The following is a 17,389-nucleotide window of genomic DNA, read 5'->3' on the forward strand; positions in this document are numbered from 1 at the left end:
GGATCTGCGAATTCGAAGCAAGGGAAAGGTGCCCCCAAACCGCAGAAAAAAGGACAATGCCAAGGTGGGGCGGTCCAAGACAACCTGCCAAAGCTGTAAGCAAAGAACAGTGCCATGAAGCTGAAAAAGGACACAGGAAAGTGGTGTGAGTTCCATAAGAGCTCCACTCACAACACAAGTGAGTGTTGGGCCAAGCAGTCACTGGTGGCCGAGCTAAAGGTTTCAGAATCAGATGCATGCTTCGACTCTGAGTCAGAACCTGACAAGGGGAATGACAAAGGGAAGCAGATTATCGATGCAGAGCCCAACGCCACCGTTTCCACCGCAAAGATCCAGAAGGAGGAACCCGAAGACCCAGAGGAGGAGCGTCTCTTCCACTCCCAGATGTGGGTAATGGGCTCCCCACTACAGTTCATTGTCGACAGCGAGAGCCAAAAGAACCTCATTTCGGTAGAGGTCGTGAAGCGGCTGGGCTTACCAACCACAACACATCCACAACTATACACCATCGGGTGGCTTCACCAAGGACGGGATCTTCGTGTGAGCTAGTAGTGTCCCCTTCCATACAACATCAAGCCCTTCACAGATGAGGTATTGTATGAGATTTCTCCCCTTGAAGTTTGTGATGTATTATTAGGACAACCATACTTGTGGAAGCGACATGTTGTGTATGAATCAAGGCCCCGTGCTGTTATTGTTACTTTGGGAAACAAGTTGTACAGGATACCAGAGGTAGCACCACCTACCGCCATCTCTTTGGTTACTGCAAAACAATGCAGTAAGCTCATTTCCAAAACTAGGAAATTTGTTTTCCTGATGATAGGCCCTCAAGGAAAGAAGAAGAAAGTGGCCATGACCTCTAGATAGGGCCCCTCCGCACGACAACTACAGATGGACAAGGTCATGGAGGAGCACGAGGACATCTTCACCTCCCCCGCAGGAATTCCTCTGCACTGTCAGGTCAAGCACTCCATCGATCTAACCCCAGGTGTGCCGCTGCCCAATGGACCAATCTATCGGCGCTCTGTTCTGTAGAATGATGAAATCAAGAGGTAGATTCAGGAGCTGCTGTAGAAAGGTCACATTCGTCCCAGTTCATCGCCCTGTGGGAGCCCGATCGTGTTGGTACAGAAGAAGGATGGGACTTGGAGACTATGTATTGACTATCGGGCGCTAAACAAGATCACTATTCGTAATAGGTACCCAATCCCACGGATTGATGACCTCCTAGACCAACTGAAGGGGGAAAAATATTTTAGCAAGATCGATTTGAAGTCAGGATATCACCAAGTACCAATCGAACCCTCCGATGTGTGGAAGACTGCCTTCAAAGCCAAGGAGGGCCTTTTCGAATGGTTGGTTATGCCTTTCGAATTGACGAATGCTCCTGCAACCTTCATGAGGCTAAGGGATGAAATCTTGCAGCCATTCACCAACTCATTTGTAGTGGTATACTTGGATGACATCCTGATCTTCAGCCAGAGTTGGGAAGAGCGCCTCCACCACTTCCGACAGGTTCTCCAAACACTGCGACAACACAAGTTATGTGCCAATTTGGAGAAATGCATTTTTGGCATGACCCAGGTTCAGTATCTAGGATACATTATTGATGAACAAGTGGTGAATGTGGATCTAGCCAAGATCCAAGTCATTCAGGATTGGCCATCTCCAACCACTCTAACAGAGCTCTGTAGCTTTCTAGGTCTTGCCAACTTTTACCGCAGGTTTTTGTTGGGATTTTCTCATATCACTTGGCCCTTGAGTCAAGTCACCAAGGGAGGAGCGAAAGCAAAAAAAATTTGGCCTGAATCTCAACAGAAGGCATTCACAGAGTTGAAAGATCTCCTTTGCACAGTGTTATCACAAAACCAGTACTAGGGGCTGCAACCAAGCAAAGTTTCATGTAACTGTTTCAGACCATACTTTAGATTAGGAATTAGCCTTCCTAATCAGAGAGGGCTCTCTCACAACTCTTGATAAAATCCTTCAAACACTAGATGGCTAACTCTTTATTCACTTATGAAAGCATAACTGGTTGGAAACACATCAAACTGGCTCTCATTGGGCTATGGAGTCTATAATATTAAGTAAACAAGGAAAACACAGTGATCTCATGGAAATCAAGGCTCTTAGCATTACATGTCAAACATACTCCACCAAAACATAGCTTGCTGAATACACAGGAAGTCAGAGCATATAATTATGAATTCTGAGTGATTGCATACAACAAGACTATAAAATAACATAAAGTATAAAACACCATCACTACATTTGAACATGACAATCCTTCGAGAATCTTGAGAAGAGAATAACTCTGTTTTACTATTACTGTCAAAAAAGGTCTTACAATGGCCCAAAACAACACTGTTTTTCTATAAAGTATCCAACCTTTTTTACATAAAAGTTATTCCTATATATAGCCAATCAAAACACTACTGCACGAGACTCCTCAACAAGCATGAAGGGAGCTCGGAATTTTGACATTAATGACCTTAACTATATCATAAACAAACTAATTGATTACAAGAGATATGGTGCTACGAAAACAGAGGACTCTGTCACATTGGCACTTTAAGTCTTTCCCCTCGTATACTTTGCTGCGTTCTCAGAGCTTGCCACCTGTAGCATTACAATAATAACCAAACCCAAACTGAAAGCAGATTCAATGTATGAACAGAGCCGGATACCTGATGCATAGATGATTCATCAACCAATAAGAAAATGAAGCCTATATTCTCGGTTGCTGCCTCCCATCGGTGTACATGTATTAATGATCCAGTTTCAAGCCATTTAATCCTTGGATAGTCCCGTGTGACTGAAGAAAACTCATGATCTGGCCACCCCATAACTAGACAAGTGTATCACTTAACATCTCAGCAGCTCTATCACAACCCTAAAAACTCGGACATAAAGTGAAACTTTCAATAAGAAACAAAACTTCACCTTTTCTTCGAATATTTACACCTGGCAACCTTTTTTAAATATCTGACTGACCTTCTATAACCTCCATGCTGGCATTAAGTCATCTCTTTAAATATTTGCTAACCTCAGCATTCAAACTCAAGTTTTCAACATAACCAGTCATCTACAGCAGTTTCGTAGCGCGCTACGAAACTGCTGTAGGTCATCAAAATTAAATACATGAACCTTAAAGCAACAATAACTCAAGTCTGTGATTTCTTCAGTCATTCTATACAGGTGTAAAGACATCAAAAAGTCTCAAAAAGCTTTTTTAAAAAGACGATGGCCAAAATATATCAAAATTTGGAAAACACATCCCTTCTTGAATCATTTAGCTAGTTTGTCTAGCTTCTCTTTCAGGCTGATGACTTCTTCCTTCAACTTCTTGTTCTCTGCTCTTAGACCTGCATTCATTTGTTTCATAGTCTTCGCCTGCTTCAGAGCTGGCACTGTCCATACATAGGCATCAGATACTGAGCTAGCTTGACTGATCAAACTTGTCTTACCTTTCATTACAGCTTTCTTATAGCTTGTATATCTTACTGCCTTTTCTTTAAAAACATTTTGAACCTGAGGTATTTCCTTACTTGCTTCAGCTTGTTTCTTAATGGCAATCACATTTCCACTTTGACTGATAACAACCTTATTATCCTTGTTCTTGTTTTTAGCTGCTTGAACTATTTCAGAGAAGACTTCAAGTGCCTCTGTCCTAGGCATCTCTGAAGGTGCTTTCTCTTTCTGAGCTTTTTCCACTTCTTTCATTTGCCTTCTAGTCATTGGTCTGCGTGGTTTAAAGGCATACTCTTCACTTGGTTCTTCAAACTTTAATCTTTTAGAAGCCTTTGACTTCTTAGAACTTTCAGGTGAGGATTGTGTTAGATCAATATGCATTGGTGATACCAATTGATCTTGCTCAAGTTCAAGTGGTTCAATTTGGATTGGATGATCTTGCTCTAATTCAATGGCTTCAAGTAAGTCATTTAAACTACCCTTTGAAATAGGACTTTCTTCTACAGGGGCTGACTTTCCTTTTTCTTTGCTTAGCTGGCCTCTAGTTCTCACCCTTGAAACCCTTTCAACTTCACTGGATTTAGTTTCATCTTTTCTTTTGTGAGTCTTCTGTTTTGATGACTGAGGTGTTTCTTTAGGAGATGACTTAGGGGTTTCCTTTTCAGATACTCTAGATGATTTTGAAGTCTTCTGTTCTGATGCTTCAGGTGTTTCTTTAACTGCTGGCTTAGGAGTTTTCTTCATTGATGCTTCAGGTGTTTCTTTGACTGTTACAGACCTCTCTGATTTCTTTGTTTTAGCTTTGGGCTTCTTATGATCTGTTATTTCTTTCCTAATCTCAGCCAAAGTAGTTTCCTCACTCTTTTCTTCTCTTTCTCTTACAGGTAATGGAGTTAGGCCCGTTTTACTTGGGAAACCGGCCATGAACACAAATGAATCCCAGTCTTTACCAATTTTATGTAGGCTATCCAACACCAGTAATTTAACCAGACCATGATGAAAAAGAGATGTTTCATAAGCTTCCTTCTTTAACTGAATCTTATCACACATCTTGCTAATACTTCTGAATAAGTAAAAAGGTATGTCTATTGAGCTCTTACCAGTGAAGTGTAGCAGCAGCTTAAAATGGTATGAGTAGACTTTGTTGTACCGACCCTCACATGTCAGGTACTTCTGGATACATGTCAATAGCATAGCATAATTCTCCTTTAGATAGCTCCTTGGGACAGCTTTAGTAAGATCTTCGTCTACATATGGTGCCTTCAAGAACTCCTTGCACGGACCCATGTCAAACTTGAAATTCTTGAACCACTCTTGGCCACCCCTCGGGATTTCTGTGACAGAAGAAATGACTTCAGGGGACACCGGAAACTCCAACATGGCCACCTTCGAATTCAGTCCAGTGAAGTTCAATGCAAATGCCTTGGTCACTTCTGCATGTCCACCCTTTAATTTTTCACAAAATTGCCAGCAACCAGCACTTCTAAACGCCTTTGCTACCTCCTCATCCCTGAGGGTTACATCTAACCCCTCCGGCTCTGTTCTCACACATTTACCTGAACGATGTTCCCTTCTTTCCATGCTTCTTTGAGTAATTTTACACAAGGGAATGACGGTGGTTTGCAGCACGAAGACAATCTTTAGCTGTAGAGAGCAGGCTCGCTTGCAGTAGTTCGTTTAAAACAAAGCTCAGGCTTTTCATAGAGCAAAAACATTCATATGATATGAAGAACTCATTATGGAATGACCAGCTCTTATAACGTCCTCTAAACTGACACATAACTATATGATATCGGACCTTATGGCAAAGTAATGGCTCATCATGACAAAGAAATGGTATGAAAAGACAATCATGACCGGATTCGTGACTCACTACTTCTCGGATTAGACATTCAGGGAACAATGCTGCAAAAAAAAGCCTGAAACCCCGATTTCGTAGCGCGGGCAGTTCAAATTTAAGGGAATGCGCTACGAAATCGCTGACAAACGGGGCGCTACGAAAACACGCAAACATTATTTCGCAGCAAAACTGACCAATCACACCCGCGCTGCGAAACTGCGCAAGTACCAAAGACATCATACCCGCGCTGCGAAACTGCGCAAAGTACCAATGACATGACGTGACATAACTAACAATGATGGAGAGGGACTAATAACCTTGCCTTTACACGAATTCTCATCCACAACTCTTGAATTTCAAATTTGAAATTGACATCAACTAACAAACCTATTTACAAGACCTCAATACTTTATAAAAACTTATGGACACTCTTATATACATGAACTATAGTTCCTAGTGATAACACACAGCACCAGTGCTCGCATTAATAGACTTGAAACAACCATTTGAGGTCGAGACAGATGCCTCTGACTACGCTATTGGGGCGATCCTTACTCAACACAGCCATCCAGTGGCATATCACAGTGAGACACTTTCAGACACAGTCTCGAAGTATCCCACTTATGAAAAAGAGATGTATTCCATTGTACAAGCCTGCTGATAATGGAAGCATTACATTTTGGGGAAGGAAACGGTCATCCACACAGACCACCGACCCCTGCAGTTCATACAGACCCAAGGGAAATTGCAAAATGATCGCCATCAGAAGTGGTTCACATACCTGTTATAGACATATTTGGGCACTGCAACCCCAATCACATATGTCCATAAACCAAGGGCTTCTAAGTCCCTAAAAGTGTTGTTTCATACCCTAAAGGAGCAAGGTCAGCTGATTACATCATCTCCTAGAAGTTCTCCCTGAAAAACTACTCAGAATTGGTCAAAACTAGACCATACAGACTGCTCAGTGCTAAGGGTGCGATGCATCTCACCTGCCACATGCAAAAAGTGTGATGCATACTGAAAATCCCTTCTGTAGGGTGCGATGAGTGAGAGCAGACAAATGGCAGAGGCAGTTGGCTAGGTGGAAACCCAGAGAATCTTCTAGAAACTGCCCATTTGACACTTGCCTCCCTGAATTCGCGTAGGGATGAGTAAGAGATCATGAATCTCCAAGTGGAACCAAACTATCAAAGAGAGGACACTAATCAAAATCCCAAAAGCTGTCTCACCCACCTGCAAACATCTATATATGGATCCCTCATCCTAGAGATCCAAAGGCTGGAATCTTGTATTTTGCAAGGAACTGTTGTTGGTTTCTCTGTGTAACATTGTATTGTTGGGTGATCTAAGCTTTTCATGAGGTGAAGAGGGCTTTCATGTTGCGAGGATGGCGCTGGGTCAGACCAATGGGTTGTAATCCTCTCTTCTACTACTTCTATCAATAAAGCTATTTGAGTTTTCCTCCATATTCTTGTATATCTCTGAATCTTGTATTGATATACGCATTTGTATGGTTAATATACATCTGATCCTATATTGTTTATGGTTATATATCTCTATGATTTGATGGTATTATGTTGTTTTGACTCTACAGGTGTTCTTTGAAGCGGGACAAGTGAGGAAAGAGTGGTGGATTTCTGTCAAAGGGGAAAGGAAACAAGTAAGGAGTCAAGCAAAAGACTGAGGTTGGTACTCTCTGCTTCTTTCTCATCTATCTCTTATAAAGGAAAACACAAGTGACTTTAGTTTGTTTGTTTCTAAGATAGCTACTCGTCTTAGTGGAACTAGCAGCTCTGAATGAACACTAGTTTTCCCGATAACAAAATGGCGACTCCACTGGGGAGCGAATAGCTTGTTTTCTTGTTTATATTTGTTTGCTTTATAAACTACAGACGGAGCCTGAAGTTAAGCCAGCTAGCCTTTGAACTGCATTTGCTATGCAAGTGCAAAGTAGATCAATGCTGCTTCAATCCATCTCCGGGTTTTGTTTATAAACTGAACAACCAACTTGCAAACATCCTAAGTGCCCTGGTGGTAGCTCAAGTAACCTCATTAGATCATCCCCTACACTTTGTACTTACTAACTATCATTAGCTCAGCCTAAATCCCTGAACTAAGTTGCAAAATATGACCAAAAACCAAGTTAAAGTCTCGTCCTTGGACCATCGCACTGTCTCGTTTTGACAGTCTGGATGCATCGCACCTCCTGTGTGCAGTAGGTGAGATGCATCCCTGTTTCCCTGTGTTACGGGTGCGATGATTAGATAAGACTGTTTCTACCTCCAGATTTTGGTTTTTTCTTCATTGTCTTCAATTATTCATGAGTTTTGTTGTCTGTGATCAGTATACCACTATTGAAACTCCCTTTCTTTGCATTATTCAACCTCCATTGTACAAATAATTGTGAATGTTTTTATGTATTTTTCGCCATTTACAGTTCTCCTTTACAAAAAGTAGCTTTATCGCACTGTCATCTTTTGATTTGGAAGTGTCACAAGTGTCATTTTTAGTCAAAGAAAATAATCCTACTCTTTTTTATGGTCGATTACACTGTTACTCTTGTATTTGATTTGAATTAATAGTATTTCAAGTGTCGAAAGCAGTTTTCAAATTGAAGTTGAAAGTGTCGTCTTAGCCTTCCTTTCGTTTTTTAAATTCGAAATTGCAAAGTGTCATCTTAGCCTTCCTTTCGTTTTTGAATTCGAAATCGCAAAGTAGTCTTCCTTTCGTTTTTTGAATTCGAAATCGCAAAGTATCGTCTTGGTCTTCCTTTCGTTTTTTGAATTTGAAATCGCAAAGTGTCGTCTTCGTCTTCCTTTCGTCTTTTGAAGAGAAAATTGTTAGTATTGTCGCTTTGAGAGAAAAGATAGTTCATATTTGTACTTATCATTCTTTTTGTCACTCACACATTAAGAAAACGGAAAACAAATACATGCATGTGCATTTGCATTTAGACTGCTTGTTGATTTTGATTTAGGACAGTGCATCTAGTGTGTGCTCTCTGCTCTATGTTGAAAGAATTTCGCTTCTCTTTCCTTAGTAGCTAGGATTTTCATTGCAAAAGAAGAGTAAACGACTATTTATCATCTTAGATTGCATATTTAGGAATTGTATATCTACATCACGCGGTGAACCTTAAAGGCAAACTTCTTAAGAAAGATCAACTGTAAAATAAATTCAATGAACATAAAAACGCTTTGGAACCTAACGCACAAGATTTAGAAGTCTACTCTAAAGACGTATTCCGGTGTCGTAAAGCCTGGTAACTATCGGTTTCATCGTAGGTTGGGTGATTCCTCCTCTTTGAGACGACAAGTGCCAGTACAGACTTGTGCTCCCACGTACCATTGAGTATATACTGGGAGACCACAATAGGCTATATCCTTTATCCTTAGGAAGCCGTGTTTGCCACCCTATCGATCACAATGCACTGAACACAACATTCGAGAAGATTGACTGCTGTATTGTAAAAAGTATTCTGCAGTTTTACGATTGGTTTGGTAATCCCTCTATCTAGATTTCCAGAGTAGTCCCTTTTGTTCCTTTTCAGACTCCTTAAAAGAAAAGTTCCATCTGAGCACTTGTCACTTCAGGCTCATTAAAAGTCAAAGGCGACTAGAGTCATCTTTCGCTTTTTCTCGACTCTTAAAAATTGAAAAAGAAAGTTGTGTCAAAGCGTCATAAAATTTATTTTAATCGGAATAACATCCCTATTCTCTCGTTGATCTTAGGTTGAGAAAATGGAGTCCACCAACCAAGGATTTCCCCTTGGGGGAAATCCTAGTCCTTTCTCCTCTTGGGGAGATGTTGGTGCACCTCATATGGCCACATTGTCCCTTCCAGGATTGACAATTGGCCTGCCAGTATGGCTCTTCTCGACCTCTGTCGTTCAAAGCACCGTGATTCCTGAGCAATCAAATCAGCAACTGGATGATACTAGAGTTACCCCCCAACCTTCTACTTCGTTTGTTTCTCCCTCTCCTTCTTCCTCTTCGCTTGGTGAAGCTGGTAAAACTAAAAACCAAGTAACTGAGAAGAAGAAGAAAGAGAAGAAGAAGAAGAAGAAGAATCCAACGGCGAAAGGGGGCAACCAAGCATTGTCTAGCGAAAATCCACACACTGCACCATCCAAACCTAAATCTCCATGTGTCATTTGCAAAGGGTACCACCATCATCGAGATTGTCCTTGCATCCCACAGATCTTAAGGGACTAGTCTCCCCGCTTGCACAATCTGGTGTCCTCGACCTCTGACAATCATGTTGAAAGTACACCGTCAACTAGTGAAAACGAAGTCACTAGACAAAAAGGAAGATCTAAAATTCCTTGTAGACTGTGCGAAGGCGATCATGCCATCCACCGTTGTCCCTTCCTAGATGACCGTCCTGCTTCACCGCTACGGCTTCCTTCTGGATACAAGAAACTCTTGCCAAGTCCATCACTAGTTGAAAATCCGACTGACACACCTTTGTTGTCAGTCGAAGTGCCTATCATTGAAGGTAAACCCTCTGAGTCCACCCTGGACCAAAGTCAACAGGTCGAGACGGTAGTCAACCCAATCTTGTCTTCAGAGGATCCGCCTTCAGATGATACAGTCACCCAAGAGAATGAGAACGACACCGTTCAAATTCTTTTCGTAAACACAGACTCCGATGAAAATGGGGGCAATCTACCCATTCCTTTACCCCAGGAAGGAAATTCGTCAAAAATTTATCCGGCCGTTTATTCGATCCCACCTCCAAGCAATCTAGTCGTTTCCATCGATTGGAATCTACTAGGCAGACCCCGTCTACCATCTAATGTACCATTCCGAATCATAGTACAAGCTTACAGAATGATCATGGTTGGTACTATCATAGATGAAGGGGCTTCTGTGAGTATCCTTTCCTCAACTGCTTGGAAAGCGCTTGGTTCGCCATCGCTTCTGCCTGAGATGCGAAATCTAACAGGCTTCGACAAAGGAACCAGTCGACTATTAGGGATCCTTCCAAGTTTGCCTATAACTTTGAGAAGGAAAACTGTCTACCTGAACATAATGGTAGTCCAAGGACCTTTAGATTACAATCTACTCCTTGGGCATGACTACATTTATAGCATGGGAGCTATTGTTTCCTCACTCTTTCGAGTGATGTGTTTTCCGCATGAAGGCAGAGTGGTCCAGCTCGTAGACCAACTTTCATTCCCTGGCTCACACATAGCTAATAGTCAAATACCATCCCTAACTAGTCTTTTTGCACAAGGAATGTCTCATCAATCTCCAGTCCATCCACCTGATGAGCGCAAGTGATTCGGTGATTGTGATTGAAACCCAGGAGGCATACGCCCTGGTCTGCTTCAGCAAGAAAACCCCGGTTATAAGGTAGGTTTCCGCATAAGAATATGACTAGTCTGACACACCCATCCGTTTAGGAAAATGGGATTAGATTGGAATAAGATTCCTCCATGAGAAGGTATGCCTTTCCCGACAGAGCCATGGAATTGTTTTGTCTGCAAATTGAATGGTAACCTAGAAACTCTACTTCGTTATACCTGGGGGCATGCAAACCTTTTGCATGCAAGTGAAAAGCGATCAGCGTAACTCTAACCCCCTATTTTTTACTAACTTCGACTGCTTGAGTTAGGTGATTGGTCTAATCAACCATTCACCTTTGCCAGGACCAACGGAAACGGCAAAGTAAAGGATATGTTTCCCACCGAGAAGCTATCCTACCTAACCTTAGTAGTTCTTTAACCCCTAGGACAGTAGTTGGCCATTCCTAGCTTGCATACAAAAGGCTCCGGAGCAAAGTTTCGAATGGGGCAAGCTCCCTAAAAAATGAACCTATCGATGAGACATCCTTATTATACGACTGGCACAAGTAGTTTTACGCGAAGTTCAAGCTTGTTAAAAAATAAACCTAGCAATGAGCATATGTTCCACCAGAGTTTAAGCTCATTAAAAAATGAACCCACCTCCAGTAAATAACCATTGCGATCGCATTATTATCAGCTTTTGAGCCTTGGTCGTGTTCTTACCATCACCTCCACTCTTTTTTAGTCGATCATACGCCTCCATTTGATTGTTTACCCCTTCTCAGGAACCGCTGCGACGAGTGATCCTATTAGCCACCTTCTTTACACTGCCGTGATTGAAAAAGTTCCAAACATTACCTGGAACCAGCTGCTATCCGAAAACATCACTCGTTCCTCAAAAAACGAGTCTCCTTTAAGCTCTTTTCATCTGACTCGTAAAATATGAAAATATTACCGAGCAATTGGCCTCTCCAACTCGTTAAAGCGATCGGAAGTGTTATCCCTCCTCTAGATTTTAATCTTTTTGGACCTGAGGGATCATTACACAAAAATATCGAGCGCTTGTCTTGTTTGGCTCGTTAAAACTATCGAAAATTCATCCCTTTCGTATTATTTTACACTTTTTTGGACTTAAGGGATTACATTACGAAAAAGGAATACTGGAGTTTCCTTTCCGTCCTTTTTCAGACTCTCTAAAAATGAAAAGGACCGAGTTATCTTTGTCGTTAAACTTGTTAAAACAATAGCGACAAACTTGTCCATGTAGGTAAGGGCGAGTTTCACTGTCGCTAGGCTCGTTAAAACATAGCGACGGGTTTGCCCGAAGGGCAAATTATAGAACAAGCATATGTTATCCTCCTCAAGCTTGACAAAAATAAAGAGGCGCTGGTCAGAAATGACTGAGGAAAAATTGGGAAGAAAACTTGAAGAAACTTTATTAGTAGCAGGTCGCTCTTGAACATGACACTTTCACTCCATCACCATGATTGAGTTGTGTTGGGTTATTCTGTTCACCGGTCATATTACCATTGGACCACCATACCATCCATTTTTGGGGATTAACACTACCAATCCATTTCAGTGTCGCCAATATGTTCAAGAGAAGTCGCTCAGAGAATTCACCAACCCAGCTTGTGTCTCATCCGCTGCAATACCTTCACGCTTCATTCTTTCATGACTGCCACCCTGAACCTTGTATCATCAGATCGTTTTCACCTCCACAAAATCATTTGCTCCGTTCCGTGTCGTAGATGTGGGATTCATTAATGCCCTCCTACGATGGGTCACTTCTTGTCGACATCAGCTCATTATCCAAGAAGTCGACCTAGGAACAACCCTTTCAGTACTTTGAAGCTTGCATGCCTCAATGGCAAGTTTCTCACTTCTGGTGACAGGTTTACATTAATGACCTTCGACCGAAAGATTTTGCGTGGTGTTTGACATCGACTCATGTATTCACACCACGTGAATTGTACTGCAGTACCTTGAGGGTCATTATCATTATCGGTGATTCCTCTCGCGCCTGTTAACAACTTACATCATTGGCTGGTAATCAGGCGATGTCTTTCCATGTTCGACGCTAGAACATCTTTTCACATGGATCGACTTGTACTTCGGGCGAAGATTGAACGAGTTTTGAAGACCCCGAATCTAGTTTCATCCATTCGAGCTGCGATATATTCAGGAAAAATAAAAACATCAAATGTACATCATTGTTGCACAGATAATCATCCAAGCCAAAGGATGATGGCTCTACTAGAATCATTAGTCTGCCACTCAGACGGTTGTCTGTCCTATGTACATGAGAAAGAATTTATAAAGCTGAGCATGGGAATGCCCGCTTTAGCTAGATCGTGAAAATATTATGAAGGTAATGTATTGTATTGTATCTTATTACAGGTCACCTTCTAGTTCGAAAAACCTCGGATCCTCATGGTAAAGCATTTCACCCAACATCTGAAAATTTACGACCTCATGCTTTAGGGGGCAACTGTTATAGACATATTTGGGCACTACAACCCCAATCACATATGTCCATAAACCAAGGGCTTCTAAGTCTCTAAAAGTGTTGTTTCATACCCTAAAGGAGCAAGGTCAGCTGATTACATCATCTCCCATAAGTTCTCCTTGAAAAACCACTCAGAACTGGTTAAAATTGGACCATACAAACTGCTTAGTGCTAAGGGTGCAATGCATCTCACCTGCCACATGCAAAAAGTGCGATGCATACTGAAAAGCCCTTCTGTAGGGTGTGATGAACGAGAGCAGACAAATGGCAGAGGCAGTTGGCTAGGTGGAAACCTAGAGAATCTTCTAGAAACTGCCCATTTGACACTTGCCTCTCTGAATTCACCCAGGGATGAGTAAGAGATCATGAATCTCCAAGTTGAACCAAGAACTATCAGAGAGAGGACACTAATCAAAATCCCAGATGCTAACTCACCCACCTACAAACATCTATATATGGATCCCTCATCCTAGAGATCCAAAGGCTGGAATCTTGTATTTTGCAAGGAAGTGTTGTTGGTTTCTCTGTGTAACATTGTATTGTTGGGTGATCTAAGCTTTTCATGAGGTGAAGAGGGCTTTCATGCTGGAAGGATGGCGCTGGGTCAGACCAATGGGTTGTAATCCTCTCTTCTACTACTTCTATCAATAAAGCTATTTGAGTTTTCCTCCATATTCTTATATATCTCTAAATCTTGTATTGATATATGCATTTGTATGGTTAATATACATCTGATCCTATATTGTTTATGGTTATAGATCTCTATGCTTTGATGGTATTATGCTGCTTTGACTCTATAGGTGTTCTTTGAAGCGGGACAAGTGAGGAAAGAGTGGTGGATTTCTGTCAAAGGGGAAAGGAAACAAGCAAGGAGCCAAGCGAAAGACTGAAGTTGGTACTCTCTGCTTCTTTCTCATCTATCTCTCATAAAGGAAAACACAAGTGACTTTAGTTTGTTTGTTTCTAAGATAGCCACCCATCTTAGTGGGACTAGCAACTCTGAATGGACACTAGTTTTCCCAATAACAATACCTACAACAATTCCATTTGAATATCAAGTATAAGAAAGGCAACACCAATAATGTTGCACATTGCCTCAGTCGACCACCGACCATGACGTTAACCACCGTGCTCAACTCTTGTGGGCACGAGACTTTGGATTTGCCACTTCTCTACAAAAGTGACCCATAATTCGGCCACACATACCAGACACTCTTGGAGGGTTAGCATGTTCCAAATTTTCACCTCCATAATGCCCTGTTATGCCACCTGGGTCACCTTTGTGTTCCTTCAAGCGAGCGTGCCAAGATGATTTGGGAAGCACACTACAGTCAGGCTGCTGGGCATTTCGGGGTCGCGAAAACGGTGGTAGTACTGTAGAAGTCTTTCTATTGGCCGAATCTTCGATAGGATGTTGAGAAGTACATCAAATCATGCACTACCTACGCCATTGCCAAACCGACTATGAAGAAGCAAGGGCTCTATACCCCACTGCCCACCCCTAGTCGACCTTGGGAATCCATCTCCATGGATTACATGTCAGGCCTTCCTTCCACTAAGCATGGAAATGACTGTGTTTTTGTGGTTGTCGACCGGTTCTCGAAGATGGCCATTATGGCGGCCTGTAAGAAGAATATCACAGCAGAAGCCACTGCTAAACTCTTCTTTGAACGAGTGTGGGTACACTTTGGGATCCCACAGTCTATCATCTCAGATTGGGATAGCAAGTTCCTCAATACATTTTGGTCCAGTCTCTGGTCGATGTTGGACACCAAACTCACTAAGTCCACAGCCTTCCATCCTCAAACTGATGGCCAGACAGAGGTTGTCAACAGGATGATCGTACACATTTTGCGCATGTACAACTCAAAGCATCCACGCACATGGGACGAGAACCTCCCCTATGTTCAGCACAGCTACAACCGGGCTCTCCATAGCTCGACTAGCCACAACCCTTTTTAGGTGGGCTTGGGATTCCAACCACTATGTCCCATTGATGTGGCCATGCCATTTGCAGCTACTCACGCAGATTCGGCTCATGTCCAATTCGAAACAGATAAGGCAAACAACGTCATTAAGCACATCCAACATATTCGCCAGCAGGACCATGACATTCTAAAGAAATCAAATGCCAAGTACAAGCAGCGACATGATCAACATCGGGTGCCACACAAGTTTCAGGTGGGCGACAAAGTCTGGTTACAATTGCAAAATCAAACACACTCGCCAACAGAATATTCAACTGTATCGAGTTGTGAAAGCAAGCCAACTCCTTCACCAGGGCAAGTGGCTCACCAGGGACCAAGTGAGCAAGGTGGACCAAGTGAGCAAAGTTGTTTTACCTAGTATACATGGTGTAGTGTTCCTTTATTGAGTGGTTTTCTTTGCTAAATTGGATAAGAAAATTGCTCAAGCTTATGATATTTTATGGTGGAAATTAGAATTTACTTTAATCTTTTGTTGCAATGAATGTCTCACATTAGCAAAAATTACCTTTAAATAAGCTGCATTAGAGAAGAATACCATGGGCAAAACCATGATTTGTGAAAACCTAGAGCCCAAAAACCTCCACCCATGAATTTACTATTTTATTACAATTTTATTTTAATTATTTTATTTTTTATTTTTTTTTTAATTATTAATTTAATTGTAATTTGACCATTAGAGAAGAATATCATGGACAAAACCATAGATGTGAAAATCGGGAGCCCAAAACCCTCCATCCATAAATTTACTCTTTCATTTCAATTTTATTTTAATTATTAATTATTAGATTTTTATTTTATTTTATTTTTTAGTTTTTTTTTTTTTTTTAAATGTAATTTCACCGGGAAAAAATACCATACCATAGACAAGACCATGGTTGTGAAAACTTGCAGCCCAAAAACCTCCAACAATAAATTTACTATTTCATCTCTATTTTATTTTAATTATTAATTATTATTTTATTTTTTAAAAATTTATTTAATTTTTCTTTTATGTAATTTGACGAAATCAATTGTTTACACAACATAACATATATACTTATGAATCAATATTAAAAAATATTGACATATTGAACTCTTACATATCTAATATCTAATGCCTAAACATCTCACAGCGACCCATTTAACATCTAATGTCTACACATCTCCCATATTGGACCGTAAAACACCTCTCAACGCAATTAAAACATGAAAATAAGTCTTTGAAAATGGAAACATATGATTGACAGCTAAATTAAAAACAGTCCCCTAGAATGTGTACTCAACTAAGTTTCATGAGGTGGAACCCATATAGCAAATTGGTCGAGAAATAATTGTCATAATCATTCTTAGAAACGAAACAAGAGAATGTTGTGAATTAGACCAATGAAACAAGAGAATGTTGTGAATTTGACCATTGAAGATCACCACGCCACATCTCCGCTAATCACTCTTGCATATGACAAAAACATCTATCCTTCTATTGCATCAATACCCATTAATGGTATTATACAATATAATATACAACTTGATAATGAAGAACACCAAGAGGAAAATCTAACAGAAAGGAACTCTACACCTTCGTATAATATTTCTCTTAGAGGAATGATTTTAGAGAAATTACACGTGACAAAGAATTCAATAAGCCACTGGATCTTGTAGATTTGTATACCTTGTTGCTAACTTATTTTGAGGATACCCATCTGACAAAGTATTTCCAAAGTTATTCCTTGCTCTAATGTATTTCATAACCAAGGTAAATCCTTGGCATCAAATCTAACATAAATCAAGCATCAAGCTAAAGTATGTACCATAAATATGCACTCGCACGAGCTTAGATTCTTGAGGAAAATATTGAACAGCAAAGAATAATAGAATGACATAAAAACAAATCTTAACCTTTCCAACCCACGATGACAAAATTTTCTAACTTTTGGCTCTCCTATTTGCAATTTGATGTACACGACTAACAAAAAGAAAAGGAGTTTGTAGAAATCCTGATCAAGTAAAACTATGACCATAGTCCTTTGACAAGAATTTCCATCTATAACAAAGGGATCTTTCCTTTAGTCACAACATCTGATGACACTCCTGTAATATACAGTCTGCAGTCTCTAGCAAAAAGAAAGAATGATGAAGGAAGGTGTTTGTATGCTTCATAACAATAATGCCTTTGACGAAGGGATAGAAAATAAGAGTTGTGGAAGCTTCAATCAAGCATTTTGTTCTGATAACCATGCAACCCTCGCTGGCTATACTAGCTTTATGATTTCACACGATTTCAAGTAGTTCGATGTAGGTTAGGGTAGATA

The sequence above is a fragment of the Pinus tabuliformis genome, chromosome Q, assembly GCF_031772625.1.
Source record: "Pinus tabuliformis cultivar Carrire ecotype Pingquan chromosome Q, CPIR1, whole genome shotgun sequence".
Taxonomy (NCBI): domain Eukaryota; kingdom Viridiplantae; phylum Streptophyta; class Pinopsida; order Pinales; family Pinaceae; genus Pinus; species Pinus tabuliformis.